This window comes from Hylobates moloch, unplaced genomic scaffold (assembly GCF_009828535.3).
Source record: "Hylobates moloch isolate HMO894 unplaced genomic scaffold, HMol_V3 SCAFFOLD_13, whole genome shotgun sequence".
NCBI classification, from domain to species: Eukaryota; Metazoa; Chordata; class Mammalia; order Primates; family Hylobatidae; genus Hylobates; species Hylobates moloch.
In genome coordinates, this window is record NW_026652288.1 from 85063962 (window position 1) to 85080027 (window position 16066).

At 35.3% G+C, this 16066-nt stretch overlaps 1 protein-coding gene and 1 non-coding gene across 2 annotated transcripts in view; one reads left to right on the forward strand and one right to left on the reverse strand.

Annotated features, from left to right (window-relative positions):
• Positions 1 to 16066, forward strand: part of NAALADL2 (N-acetylated alpha-linked acidic dipeptidase like 2) — a 959155-nt gene that overhangs the window by 531703 nt on the left and 411386 nt on the right. The window lies entirely within an intron of this gene.
• LOC116481403 (U6 spliceosomal RNA) lies at positions 6298 to 6400 on the reverse strand. Its single transcript, XR_004251557.1, has one exon. It is a non-coding gene; the product is annotated as a U6 spliceosomal RNA (small nuclear RNA).

Consider the following 16066-nt stretch of genomic DNA (forward strand, 5'->3'; position numbering starts at 1 on the left):
AGAAGACAAATCTTACATTCTAGTGAAATAAGAATTCTGGAAATATGAAATCATAGCTCTTCCTCCCTTTCTTCCTTTCTCTCCCTAAAGAACACCTATGCCTTTCCAATAAAATACCTACTTTTAGATGTAATTCTTGAAAGCATGAAAATCAAATTTATTTCTCTCATGATTTTCTCAATTCTACTTGTCTAACATTGATTTTTTCTATTTGTAATGCAGCACAACCCAATAGGATTTACCATTGTTTCTTTCCTAAAACCATGCACCTGCACCATCGATTATGCCAGGAAGAGCTAGCACAACTTTGGAATGCAAACCAATAACATGCTATGAAAATAGAGACAAGACAGCTTAGAAGATTGATTCTGAATTATAGAGCTGCTTCCTGATCTGCAACCACCCAAATTCTTACAGCTTGACAGCTGGTTAGTGAGCACAGGACAAACCGCAGGCTTGCCTCATGACCTAAATGAGGGCAATTTGCACAGTTTGTGGTGTAGTTATCACAGAAAAGACTATAAATCAAAATCTTTTGAACTAGAGCACTGGAATTGTTCTGTTTCCAAGTTTTTTCATCTTTAAAATGGGAATAAAGACATTTAAAATTGTAGAGTTGTTTCAGGAATAAAGTCAACTCACGTATTTGGAAGCTTTATTAAGATAATAGTTAATATACAAATGCAAAGTATTACCCTAATTATTATGATTATCTTTGAAATCATATTATTTTTAATTTTACTACTATGCAAATTTGTCTTTTTATAATTTTTTAAGTTATAATTTTCAATTTATGAAGAATTACAAGAATAGTGCAAAAATGCATATCCTTTTCTTAGATTCATCAATTGTTAACACGTGGTGAATCTATTTTATTAAATCATCTTGTGCTCACCCTATGCACTCTCTCAGGCATACTTTCTCTCTGAATTATTCGAGAGTAAATTATTTCAATAACCTGAGGATAAATTAGAGACATCAGTTTTTTATCCTAAGTACTTCAGAGTGTATTTGCTACAAGAAAAGCTGTTATTTACATAACCACAGTTAAATAATCAAAATAAGAAAACTTAATATTGATATAATGCTCTTGTCCAACACACTATCCATACCCAAATTTTGAAAATTGTCCTAAAAATGTCTTTGGTAGCTATGTCTTCAACCCAACCATTCCACCTTTTTGGAGACGAATTTAAGCCTTTAAAAAATGCTTTTAATCTTTCATGATCCTGACACCTTTTTAAGTACACAAGCTACTTTTTTCTGTAGAATTTCCTTCATTTGTCTCATATACACTGTGCCTTAATTTACATAATTGCAGAGAAATGCATTAGGATAGAATTTCTAAGGCATTTTTGAAGAAGTCCAAGAACCAGATAGCCAATACGCTCTTTGCTATTCCTGAGGAAAAAGAAAATCCTTTGGATTTCCAACAAATAAATTTTACTTTGGTTATCACTGAAAGCTGTTAATATTTTTTACAAAAGCAAAAACAGACCACATGAAATCAATGATGGTTGAGAAGATGAAAAAAAGTCAGTTAATGGGCACAAATATACAGTTAGATAGAAGGAGTACGTTTTAATGCTTGGTAGCAGAGTTGGGGGACTATAGTTAAAAACAATGTATAGTATATTTTAAAATAATTTGAAGGGGGGACTTCTACTTTAGGTGATCATATTCTGGAGGTGATGGATAACTTAAATATTCTGACATGATAATTTTGCATTTTATTCTTGTAACAAAATATCACATATGCCTCATAAATATGTACAAATATCATGTGTCAATTTAAAAAACACTACCAATATTTTTTTAAAAAAAGATATATATCACCTTGAGATTCATTGTGTTTTTTTTTTTTTTTTTTGAGACGGAGTCTTGCTCTGTCGCCCAGGCTGGAGTGCAGTGGCGCAATCTGGGCTCACTGCCAGCTCCGCCTCCCGGGTTCACGCCATTCTCCTACCTCAGCCTCTCCGAGTAGCTGGGACTACAGGCACCCGCCACCATGCCCGGCTAATTTTTTGTATTTTTAGTAGAGACGGGGTTTCACCGTGGTCTCGATCTCCTGACCTCGTGATCCGCCCGCCTCGGCCTCCCAAAGTGCTGGGATTACAAGCGTGAGCCACCGCGCCCGGCCGTGTTTTACACAACATATTGAGAAACAGAAACTAGATTTAGACACAAATCTGTAAACTGACAGTTGTGTTTTTTATGTTTTTGATAACCACCAGACATAGATTGTACTACAGTAGTCTCCCCTAATCTGCAGGAGATATGCTCCAAGACCCCAAGTGGATGCCTGAAACCACAGATATTACTGAACCCCATTACAGTCAATCAGAACCTGTTTTTATTCATGCTAATGCCTTTTCCATATTTACTAAGCACTAATCATATACTGTGACAGTAACTTTCCAAGTCTGAGACGCAACAGCAAAACTAGCACAATTTTTTTCCCTTCTCACAATTTGACAGAAAATTCATTCTTACCTCCGATTTTAGCAATCTCAGCATGTGATTTTTTTTTTCTTTATTAAGTTGAGAACTTTCACCTTTTTATTTAAGAAAAGCACTGCTTCTCTTTGGCATATCACAATTGCCAACATCACTACTTTTGTGCTTTGGACCTATTACTAAGTAAAATAAGGATGACTTGAACACAAGCATTGGGATACCAAGACAGTTGACCTGATGACCGAGATGGCTACTAAGTGACTAAATGGGCAGGTCCATAATGCGTACAGTATTATATGTATAATGCTGGATAGGGAGATCATTCACATCCCAGGTAGGACAGTGGGAGACAGTGCAAGATTTCATTACACTACTCAGAAGAGTGTACAATTAAAAACTTATGAATTGTTTATTTTTTGAAATTTTCATTTAATATTTTCAGGTTGCAGTTGATCATGGGTAACTGAATCTGAGGAAAACTAAACTATGGATAAGGGGAACCCACTGTTATTCATCTTTTCTATCATGCCTTGAAGATTTATTCATTCCCCAAAAATGTCATACTGTTGACAAGGGCAGCCAGTTTCTCAGTAGCTATGCTTTAACAAATTGAAATAGACTAATGGAATGGCAAAGTGATGTGCTAAGTATGTATTCCTTTAGGAATTCCAAGATCCCAACAACAGCCCTGAATCTATAGGAAACTGACCCATCATTGTGAGTTAAAATTTCAAGATGACCACATGCCTGAAATGTTAATTCAGCAAAGATCAAGGCGGAACTTCATTTGCCATTTTCATGTAATCTTGTCAAGTATTAATTGCTGATTTCTGTATAATCTTTGCATACTCATGATAATAATGACAGCTACCCATCTCTGAAAAAGGCCACTGTTTTCAAATATAACTTGCTACAATAATAACAGCTGCTAGTCTCATGAGGAACTTTGCTGTATTATTCTATAATTTATGAGCAATGAAATGGCAGTATGAACCAATCCTTGACCTCTGACTTCAAGAAATATATGAACTGCTTCTCTTCTAGTTCCTTTATTACTTTGCATATTACCAAGCATTGGAACAAAGCAAGCATGGTTTTAATTTTCACCTGCCAAAACTGCTAAAATCAATCTTGCTGTATTCAATAAACAACTCACTGTGCATAGATGGGTAAATTTTATTAGTTGATGAATAGCAATGGAATCCTGCCGTTAAATCATAAAATAAAACCCATATTTGTGACAAATATCTTTCAGTCCGTGACCGTCTTCCTAGGTAATCATATATAGTATGAAAGATGAATTTTCTTATGACCTTATGCATACAGGACAAAATACAATGATGTTGTAAGTCGTGAGCTTCATACAAAGTAGTTAATTCTGAGGAAAGTGTTAGAAAATACTCCCAAGACTAGGAGGCCATCTTTCAGTAATGATTTGATCTATTAGTTAATCGAGGGCACTATCTCTCATGGGTCATATATTCAGTCAACAAACTTTTATCAGATGCTATACTATACAAGATGTGATTCAAGGCTCTCAAAAGATAAAGATGGATTAAGACATATTACTACCTTAGGGGACTAATGGTTTAATTAGGGAAGAAGCCATATGAGCAAATCATCAGCACGGAGTGATAAATGCAAATTATTATGAACGTGCTCTCTGAGAAGTAGAACGTAACCCCTATTTGGGAAGAGATAATATGAAGTTTCATTTTCTTTATAACTTTCTCCTCCTCCCCACTTTAGGTTAGAAACCCTTTCTCTATACTTTCATGTGAATATGTATATGTTTCTACCATGGTGTTTACCACATGATATTAAGGTTTGAGCTCTTGCTGACTGGATGACTGTCACAAGACAGACCTGTAAGTCAGTTTCTTCTTTTTTTTAATGAGGACAATTCATTCATTCATTCATTATTGATCAAAAAATTCTTCTCTGCTACACATTTTTAAGTGTAATATATTTTTAATATTGCTTTACTCATAGGGCTAATATGGGGATTAAATGAGGTAAGTCAGATAAAGCATTTAGCCCAGTATCTAGCACATAGTAAATTCTTAATAAATGCTGGCAACATATTTATTATTATGTTGCATGATTTTGGTTAATACGATATCTCTAGTGGTTTTTATCTTTTAACAGCATGTTCTAAATATGTTTTTAAAGTATTTGTATTTTTTTTTCTCCATATCATGAAAATCTTGAAAGTTTGAGGAGACTCAGATAAAGCTCAGGTAGATTAAGAGGTTTATTTATTTTCAGAGTTCAATAGTACACATATTTAACAATTTAACTTGTGACCAACTTTCTTTTCCACCAGAGCCTAGCCCACTACCTGATACACAGTAAGAAATAAATACATATTTGTCGTATTGATTTAACTTGACTTTATGAATTTCAGCCAGTTGTGACCTTAGTTGGAAGGTCAGCTTCTTCAACTTAGGAACAATTAAGCCATTCATTGGACAATTTCTGTTTCTCCTGATAAATGCTTCTCCCTCTGTCACCTGCAAGAGTAGCTTCCTCTGAGAAGGAAGAAAAACCATGAAAGTTGGTGCTTTCAAAAAACGGGATGAATAGAGTTCACCTTTTTACCCTCCAATAGGGAGTTAGGGCAGACTTTCATTTTGGAAGTTAACATTTTGAGCTATACGTAATCAAAAAAAGAACACCTGAGCTAATATTTTATAGTAAATTCTTTTATTTTAAAGATATTGGCTTAATTTATTCACTTTCTATATGCCAAATTTTACCTCATAATGCCATTTGTAGGACTTTAATTTAGCAAGCATTTCAGAGTTTGATTTCTTTAATTCAATTGCTTTCTATGTACAAAATTTTACCTCATAATGCCATTTGTAGAACTTTAATTTAGCAAGCATTTCAGAGTCTGATTTCTCATTCTTAGTGGATTCATATAACATAGGTATTGCAATCTTGCTACAAAATGCCAAGATTTTTAATGTAATCAATATTTGATAAGTAATGTTCAATACATTTGTTATTGAGAGGTACATCACTAATCTTTTATTAACTTCTTTTCTTCTGGATAATACATCCACAGTGTGAATTTCCGCGGGGACCTACAGTTATTAGATCAGGTAGATTGAAGCACACATAACCAAATGGATTTTTTTTTTCCTTGCATTAAGTCCGAAAGCAACTGTCGTCATGCATTAGAGAGGCCAGAAATCCAGGTCTTTGTTTATACTTACTGACATGGTTTGGCTCTGTCCCCAACCAAATCTCATCTTGAATTGTAGTTCCCATAATCCCAGGTGTTGTGGGAGAGACATGGTAGGAGGTAATTCAATCATGGGGATGGTTATGTCCATGCTGTTCTCATGACTGAGTGAGTTCTCACAAGATCTAATGGTTTTATAAGGAGCTTCCCCCACCACCTTCACTCTGCACTTCTCCTTGCTGCTGCCATGTGAAGAAAGACATATTTGCTTCCCCTTCTGCCATTATTGTAAGTTTCCTGATGCCTCCCCCACCCTGCGGAACTGTGAGTCAATTAAACCTCTTTTCTTTATAAATTACCCAGTCTTGGATATGTCTTTCTTAGCAGTGTGAGAACAGACTAATACACTTGCTTTCTGAATTTGAGACCCATTTTATATTTAAAAATATATATTATAGTGCCTTGATACTTAATGGCATTTTCATATTATGGAGTCATTAACAGTGTGATTGCCACTCCATGCAAACAACAACAACAACAACACCTATCTGTCTATATTGCCCACTTGAGAATTTAGTTTCAACCTCCTGTTAATGAGATGCTTTTATTGCCGCAATTTTTTTAGTTGTTATTATTTTATACATTTTTTAAAAAATATGAAATGCTTCACAAATTTGCATGTCATCCTTGCACAGAGGCCATGCTAATCTTCTCTGTATCATTCCAATTATAGTACATGTGCTACCAAAGCGAGCTATTCCCACCATTTCTAAACAGTTCTAAATTTTTTTTTTGAGGTACGCAAGGGAGTGAAGTGGGGCACAGGTATAACAGAGGGATTTGCCCACAATCCATAGCCAAACATAGAAGGCACAATAAGGTCACAGCTTCATGGGGTGAATGTTTATTTCTGAGCCCACTGAATTCCACTAGGGACAGGAAGGCTGAGCAGCAGTGACATCCAGTTGTAATTCTTTTATCTCGTTGAAAGCAGGTTCAGTGAGCTGGGCAAGTCCCTTCTTATTCTCTAACAGCAACATTAAAACATGAAGCAAGTGTGATTTCTGGATAGAAGACTCTCCTGAGAGTTCTGTGGGTACACCATGTTTCATTTGTTGTAATATATGCACTTCAAGTTTCTGGGTCAAACGCACATATATCTTCATGTGGTTTATGTAAGTATCATGGCAAACAGTTTACAACTTACTGTTTACAGTTTCACAGCCCTTGAGAGAAGTGATGCATTAATTTTCTGGTGAAGATTAGGGGCCTTTTTGCTTTATAGGGGAATTGGGCTAAGAGTTTCCGTAAACATCCAGGTTGTAATCCCTGCCATTTTATTAACAACACAGTAAAGCCAGTTTATCGTTTTAGTCTTATCTCTTCATTTACAAAATTGAAGCGTTTAATTGGATATTCTTTAAGGTATTGTACCCACAAAGCAAACAAAAAAAAACAAATGAACAAACAAAACTATTACTTTTCTTGTTAAATATTTCAGTGAGGAAGTTTTTGTTCAGTTGGAGTGAAGGGAAGTGTGTAACCCATCATGCTTGTTTAGCAGTGACATTGACAAAGCCAAGGATGATTTATTTGTGCACGCAAGTTAGATTTCCTGGTGAAAGAACAAGAGAAAGACACTAATTAATTAGAGACACAGAAGGAAGTAAAAAGACAACCCCAGACTTGACCCTCAGCAGGATTTGAAGCTGACATCCAGGAAACTTTCGTTCTTAATTATTGATGCTTCTGCTACCTTTTTTTTTTTTTTTTCCATCCTTTGCAAGCACGTATTGCCCCTGTCCTTTAAAATCTTCTAATTCCCCTCCTCTGCTACTCTGTATCCACATGGCGAAATCACTGTATGGTTCTCATTGTATTGTTTTCAAACTCTATTACGTGCTTTAGGGCTAAGTTACTCTTGGAGAGACCACTAAAAACAATTATAAGGAAGTTTTTGCAGAAATTTTTCTTAGGCTATCTTTTCAGAAAAGGAACTGCTGAGTTGAACTACTGTATATGACACTTAAACGTATTGGTAAATATTGTCAAACTAGCCTCCAGAAAGATTATACCCCTGGAGGAGAGTGCCTGTTTCCTGGAATTACATCGTTGTTTTATTTTAAACATTTCCACATGGGTTTCATTTTAATTTACGTTTCTTTGATGACTAGCAAATAGAACATTTTAGTTTATTAGTCATTTTATTTATTGTTGTATGAATACACTATTTATGTTACAGGATAGGGGTCCTGATCCAGACCCCAAGAGAGGGTTCTTGGATCTTGCGCAAGAAAGAATTAAGGGTGAGTCAACAGTGCAAAGCAAAAGCAAGTTTATTGAGAAAGCAAAGTGATGAAAGAACAGCTACTCCATAAACAGAGTAGAGCATTCGCGAAAGTAAGAGGAGGAATGTGTCCACCCTAGTTACAGTTTTTTTTTTAACTTAGGTAAAGAAAGTAAAAAATAATAAAAAAAATAGAATACTTTTTTTTAACCTAGGTACTTTCTTTTACCTAAGTTAAAAAGAAAAAGATCATGAGGAGATGTGCTCTGCTACAAGGGTTTGTGATAAAGGATTAATTTTCTTAATTACTGTATTTTGCAAGAATCAATATTACTGACTTTAAAGCAAAATTAGGAATGCCTTTGTTCTCAAGTTATTGGGATATCAGGACACTCCCAAGTCTGGGTCTGTTTAGTAAACATCATCCGTCTGTTCCCTTAACCTTAAGCATGTAGAGGCTAGAAATACCTAACTTTCTGGGAATGCAGCCCAGCAAGTCCCAGCCTCATATTCCTGCCTCCACTCAAGATAGAGTCGCTCTGGTTCTGAAACCTGACGTATCTCCCCGACTCCTTTACAAGAGGACCCTTAATCCTAAAGGTATAGTCACTTCCATGGTCACCAGAGAGATGTTACGGGAAAGGGGTCCGGATCCAGACGCCAAAGAGGGCTTTTGGATCTCATGCAAGAAATGATTCAGGGCAAGTCCACAGACTAAAGTGAAAGCCAGTTTATTAGGAAAGTAAAGGAATAAAAGAATAGCTACTCCATAGACAGATCAGCCCTGTTGGCTGCTGGTTGACCATTTTTATGGTTATTTCTTCATGATATGCTAAACAAGGGGTGGATTATTCATGCCTCCCTTTTTAGACCATATAGTGTAACTAACTTCCTGACGTTGCCATGGCATTTGTAAACTGTCATGGTGCTGGTGGGAGCGTAGCAGTGATGATGACCAGAGGTCACTCTCATCACCATCTTGGTTTTGGTGGGTTTTGGCCGGCTTCTTTACTGCAAGCTGTTTTGTCATCAAGGTCTTTATGACCTGTATCTTGTGCCGACCTCCTCTCTCACCCTGTGACTTAGAATGTTCTAGGAATTCTCAGTCTGAGAATGCAGCCCAGTAGGTCTCAGCCTTATTTTACCCAGCTCCTGTTCAAGATGCAGTTGCTCCAGTTCAAACGCCTCTGACATTTATGTCTTGCCCACTTTACTTTTGGTGTATGTGTTCATTTTCCTATTTAATCCAGCTCTTTACAGTAATGCTATAGCATAGATTCCAACGTTTTATGTAATGAATTTCTCAAGTGAAGGTATTAATTGATATGTTCCAGATATCAAACATGTTGGGAGCAAAGTTGATTTTTATTTTGAAACGTAAGAGGGATGATTATTTTTGTAGTTTTGAACAAATGAAATATACCCTCATTCTCTATATGAAAAGGGACTGAACTGGGCAGTCAATAAATATCTGAAAGGAGGATACATATGTGAATTTAGAAAAGAGAAAAAAAATCAATCTGCATTATTCCCACAATATTCTTGGGCTATATTTCATGCTGGGATAATTTGTCCTGTTTCTCCTAAGTCACAGAGAGAGTGATTTTTAAGGTATTCCTGTCAGTCTTTCCTAGGTAACAAGCACAGGATCAAGGGCTTCATGGGTACTGGCCTTGTGATCTCTTTTATGTTGCAAACTCCTGTGTAAAGCTCACGGGAAAAGTGAACACATTTAGTTTCCTCTAGAACCAGGACCATGTTTGTCTGTGTCCTTCTTTGAGGCCATTTCTTAATCTCTATTTAAAAGTGAAAGATAAATGGGAATAAAATCAGCTACATATTACAAGATCAGTAAGAAGAGACAAAACGATAAAAATAAGCACCTACATTGAAAGCACTGAGTCAAGCAAAATGAACTACAACAAAGGATTAAGGTGGGTTTGTCAGCTGGATTATTTATAACCCAAAACAATAAAACAAACCGAGGATATAAAGCTTAAAGTTCAATTCTTAAAATATGTTTAAAGAAAGGGTTGCAGAGTATATATTTTATGTTGTACAATCAACCTTATGGTCTGGGTCAGTTAATAATGCCACTCTTTCCTACTGTAGCTATGATAAATGTCATTCATCAATCCAGCATTATTTTCAACTGGGCCTAGACAAAGCTTTAGAATGTTTCCCAACAGAACTCTCCAAGCAGCTATTATCAGTCAAGAAGTTGATATTTGAATTAGCACGTATTACCATTTCAATGCTTGACTCATCTGCTAAAGGTAGGTACAGTTTTATTAATTTAAAGATAGAAAAGCCACCCGGCCGAGGCGGGTGGATCATAAGGTCAGGAGATCGAGACCATCCTGGCTAACACGGTGAAACCCCATCTCTACTAAAAATACAAAAAACTAGCCGGGTGTAGTGGTGGGCGCCTGTAGTCCCAGCTACTCTGGAGGCTGAGGCAGGAGAATGGCATGAACCTGGGAGGCAGGAGAATGGCGTGAACCTGGGAGGCGGAGCCTGCAGTGAGCTGAGATCGCGCCACTGCACTCCAGCCTGGGCGACAGAGCCAGACTCCATCTCAAAAAAAAAAAAAAAAAAAGATAGAAAAGCCAATCAGCCTCTATGCAGCAAGTTAATTCTTTCTCTAGAGTTAGCAGCCTGGGCGACAGAGCCAGACGCCGTCTCAAAAAAAAAAAAAAAAAAAAAAAGAAAAGCCAATCAGCCTTTATGTAGCAAGTTAATTCTTTCTCTAGAGTTAGCAGCTTTCTAGCAAAGGCTTCTTTCTCAGCTCTTGAATCTTCTTTAAGCCAGAGCTTTCCAATTGGAATACACACCAGTAGGTCAAAACAGGTACAGGTACATAGAAGTTATTGATTCCTCAGCCTTGAGAAGGCCAGATGGGATTGAAGATACCAGAAATCCTGGGCTGTTACTTACAGCCATAAACAGCCACATCTGTGTACTCCAGTGTGCAAATACTATTGTTTTCTATACATATTATGAAAAAGATGGAAAGTTTTGCTTTGAATTATGGAACAAACAATCCTGCCCTAGTGAGAGACATTTATTAGTACATAGGTGGTTTCTTTTAACTCTTACTCAAAATGTTAGGATTTTTCAAAATCATCACAATAAAAAAAAGTCAAAGGATTTATATTTTGAATGCAACGTGTGTATATTTATGTACGTACAAACAAGTGTCACTTAAAGGCAGGGATACGTTGTGAGTAATCCTTACGTAATTTAGTCGTTGTGTAAATATCAGAGAGTGTACTTAAACAAACCCAGATTATATAGCCTAACACACACCAAGGCTATAGGTATAACCTATTGCTCCTAGGCTACAAACCTGTATCTGTAAGACATGTTACTGTACTGAACATTATAGGAAATTGTAACACAGTGGGAAGTATTTGTGTGTCTAAACAGCTAAACACAGAAACTGTGCAATATGAGACTACCATCATATATGTGGTCTGCCATTGACCAAACCATTTTTATGCAGTGCATGACTGTATTTATTATATGTATACCTATTTTTCAGTCTGAGACACAACTGATTTTACCTGGAGTGAAATACGTCGTTGTTTGCTGCACTTTCTTAGGGCACAGCTATTTTTTGGTGAAGCTCCTTCCATTTAAGCATAAAAGTCCAGTAGATGATCATGAGTATTTAAGGAGCATTATTTGATAATGTAGGTTATTTTGGTGGCAGGAGATGTTAAAGCCTAGTTGAGATGAACTTCATGGAGTGACTTCCTAAGGCACTTATATCTTCTCTTTCTCATTCAAATCTGTCTAACTTTCATCTCTCTAGACACTTATAATCATGGAACTAGATTGATATGAATTAATAGGTTGATGGAAAATATTTCTTAATACATTTAAATTTTTCAAGTACAATTAATCTTTAACGACCAGATATGTGTATTATGGGGCACTGAATGGGAACCAGTTTGGAAACATAAAACAAATTGTAATTTACACATTCAATACAAACAAAACTATAAAGTCAATAAAAAGCAAATTGACAGTTAATTTAATGTGACAGATGATTACTTTTAATAGAAAGCAATCACATTTAACATCACAAATATGAGCTGATTACTCCAGAGCAATTCTCTGGGCCAAGCAGACTGATGATTCTTCTTGCCTCATAACTGGGTCTCCTTCAATCCTTTCTAAAATTGCTTTCAGAGTGATCATTGCAAATGATTCAGTTCTTTGGCTCCCTACTGCTTACTATAATATACAAATATAAGTTAGTGAACAGAATCCTTTTTATCTGAGTCTTGCTTACCTCCAGCCTCATCTATTTTTGATATAATCTATAATTATATAAACAGGTCTATGTAATTTGTTCCAGCTGTATACTATACTAAGTATTTGCAGTCTCCATAGATGTGATCCCGCTTGTCTCTTCAGAGCCTTTCCAACGTGCCGTTCCCACTATCTATGAAGTTTATACCAGCTAATGGACATTCCTTCAGAACGGGATTTTAGTATCTTCTGGGAAACCCTTTGTAATACACTCCCTCTCCTCCTCCAGCTCTGAAAAAATTGGCTCCCTCTCTGTGCCCACCACAACAGCCTATGCATTCCTTCTTTGACCAGACTTAACACTATGCTGTAACTGATTGGTTGATTCTACTTGTCTGTGAGCTCCCTAAGAGAAGGGCGAGTTCATATTCACACCTCTTGCATTTTTAAATTCTATTTTGACACTTTTAAATTCTTCATAAATATTTTTGAAATGAACAAAATGAATGAACTCATGCTTCTGGAGTTACCTCGCGTGCTAGTTTCTGGTTTGAGCTTTATTTTTTGTTTGTTTTATTTTGTTTGGGGATGTGTGTGTGTGTCCTCAGAATGCTGAATGCAAGAAGGATAAGCGAGGTTTGGTGTGAGTTACTTCCTTCAGAGGGCTTCCTGTGAGATATTTTTCACCTTCCTTTTCTTTTTTGCTTTGTTTTCACTCTTATTTTTGTGTCTATTCCCCATCTCTCCCTCCTGTCTGAACTTTATTAGGCCTTTTACAATTTCAGAGTCTTTTTTTATTTTTTGAAGCTATGCAGTAGAGGTATACAGAAGTGAATTGTCCCTTGGAACTAGATTAACCATTTGTTTTGTAGATGTCTAAGAGATGCTTTTATTTGGTTGCTACAAAATGTCAGATCAATATGGTATGGATATTCATTTAGTCCTTTGAATGGGTACCAGGTGGATATGCCAACATAAAGCCAAATAACAACATTAAAGCCTTGGTACTAAAATAGGTAGCTCAGTAAAGGAATATTATATATTTTTTATCTGTTTTCCACCCACTTTATTTTACTAGTCAATAGGCATTGTCTAAAATTCCAGAGAGTCATTCATATAGTTAAAAGGAAAATAATGACAAATTTGAATTATTTTGACAGTAATAAAGTAAGAAATGTCTACTCAAATCACAAATTTTGATGGATATATTTATTTTTGCTTTATCTTTTGTTAAGTTTGGTAGAGAAGAATAATTAATAAGGAACTCATTAGACATCACTGACATTACTTAAGAAAAATTGGCTGCCACAGAGATTTGGTTGTGCAGAATTTCTAAACTCGCAGGACATTAGAACTGAATTAGCATTAGATGCCACATCCTATGAGTTCATTAATATATAAACTTTATGTATTTGTTTATAATACAAATATTTATACAGTGTTAAACATGTGCACAGCTTTCTTCCAGGTCTTTGGAATAGTAGTATGAGAGAAGAGCCTATAGTTGTACAAAATACAGGCTCCCTCCACCTTGTTTGTAGTACTTCTGTATAGCCATGTGTTTTATTATACATACTCAAAACATTTGAGGGGACATAGATGACATATATTAAAACATCTTGGTTTAGTTTCTGAGCCCCAAGCTGAATTTTATAAAGCCACAATTTCTCACAGTTATCTATGATCCACTTTCTGGCAATATCTGAAGTAACACAATGTAGTGGAAACAGCAAGTACTTGCTTTGGAGCCAGAATGCCTGGATTCTGATCCTCATCAGTTCTGCCAGAAACTCATTGTGCAATCCTAGATAAATAGCATGACCTCCCAGGTCTTCAGGAAATAACATTAGATTTTCTCTAAATGTGCTTCTACCTGTGATTTTCTGCCTACAGAATAGAATAATTTGCTAACGAAAGTGCCTCATAATCACCAAATAACTGTTACTCATCTCTATTCCTGAACTTCTAATAGCCATGACTTATGAAGGAAGATCAGTTGCAAAAGCCATGTGAGTCTAAGCATCCTCCAAACAAGAGCATACATATCCAAAGCAATGCAATGTAGAGTCAGAGAAGGTATATATTGACTGATGTTACACATGATCTACTAGTAACTGTACATGTAACACAATAACTAGATTTAAATTCTTACTAAGTCGAATGAAACCTTTAATATGGAAATACTAGCAGTAGCTATGACACGTAGAAAAATGTAAAGTCATTTTTCCCTGCTTTTGTAAACTGCTGAGAATATCTGTGGTTACAGTTCTAAATGGAATTTCATTAAAGCTGCATCTGAACCATGTACAAGTTGACCTCATATATCAAGGACCATCAGCACTTTACTACTATCCGTGTGGCGGGATAAATTACTTTGGCAACACACATTTCTGGGAACATCATATTTACTGAGGCTAGCAATTAATCACTTAAAGTTGTATTTGAATGAAATGTGTTTCCAGGAAAATATTTTAATTTTATTATCTTTTTTATAATTTCACTAGGCAAATTAGATGACTTGAAATAGAAATGGATTTTCACAAAAAGTTATTACTTGATAGTACAATCTATACAATCACCTAAATCCAACTTTATCCTGTGGGGCTTAATTTATTGTAACTCATGAATATATAGATTTTGATTCATTTTAAGCTACACATGTCTACATTAACAACAGAAGTAGTGTTCTTCAAGATTTAAAATGCAACTTTAAACATCTTTTAAGCATAAAGTTAATTTGAAGATTTTGCTTTGATAATTACCTGCATTTAATTTATAATTTTATCTCTATGTTATTTTTATAAGACCCTCTTATCATTCAACATAATAAATAATTATTGTGTTGTTGTTCAAGTAGATACATGATTCTAAATTGCCAAAGAAAGTGCCATGCATACTTTAGTAAGCTCATTTTGAGGAGGGTATGTAACAATAATTTAACTCTTTTGAACATTAGTAAATATGCACAAACTTTTAATGTTACTGAGGTGAACTTAAGGTTTATATACAATAATTTTTTTAAATATGAAATTTTTCCATAAATTATTATTGTTATTTAAAAACTTTGCAGACTTTCTTTTGATAACTTCTTATGCATAATTAAATGTGTTAATATTTTCTTTCTAATATATTTTCTTTCAATATATTTTGCACACATTAAAATTTATCAATCCTGGTGCCTTAATAATTTCTTTACACACAGTTTGCTGGAGAAATAACAATGAACAATTATAAGAACCTTTCTTGAACACCTTCTATGTTCCTGGCTGTCAGGCCTTGTGTTACATTGTTTGTGAGCATTGTCTCATTTAATCTGCCAATAATCTTATGAGGTTAAGTACTATGCTGTAATTAACTTCGTGTTAATATTTTCTTAGTGATTTTAAACATGAATACTGTGGTAAAAATTATTTCATATTTTATTCTTGATTCTAGAGATTACTTGCATATTTCTTTTTTTAGTCACATTTATTTATGTATTGAGCACCAGCTAAGGTCCAGGCAGTGCTGGGAGCGTAGTAAGTGCTGATGATTTGGTAATGAATAGGACAGATAAGGTGCTTACCCTCATAGAGTTTATATCCAGTGTTGCAGTACAGATACTAACACTTAAACAAATAATATCATAATTTCCGGTCATGATTACTACTAGGAAGAAAGTAAACCAAGGTAATAACTGCAAAATGACAATGGAGTGAATGAGAAAGACGGTGATGTGAAATTAGGTCAGAAAGTTGGGCAGGAAGAAAATTGTTCAGCAATTTGTAATTTTTAGCTTTAAACTTTGGATTTAATTTGTTAAAGACAATTATCCAAACTTGGATTTAAATACAGCTACGTAACCATTGGGTAGAGTATCCTTATTTGAGTAC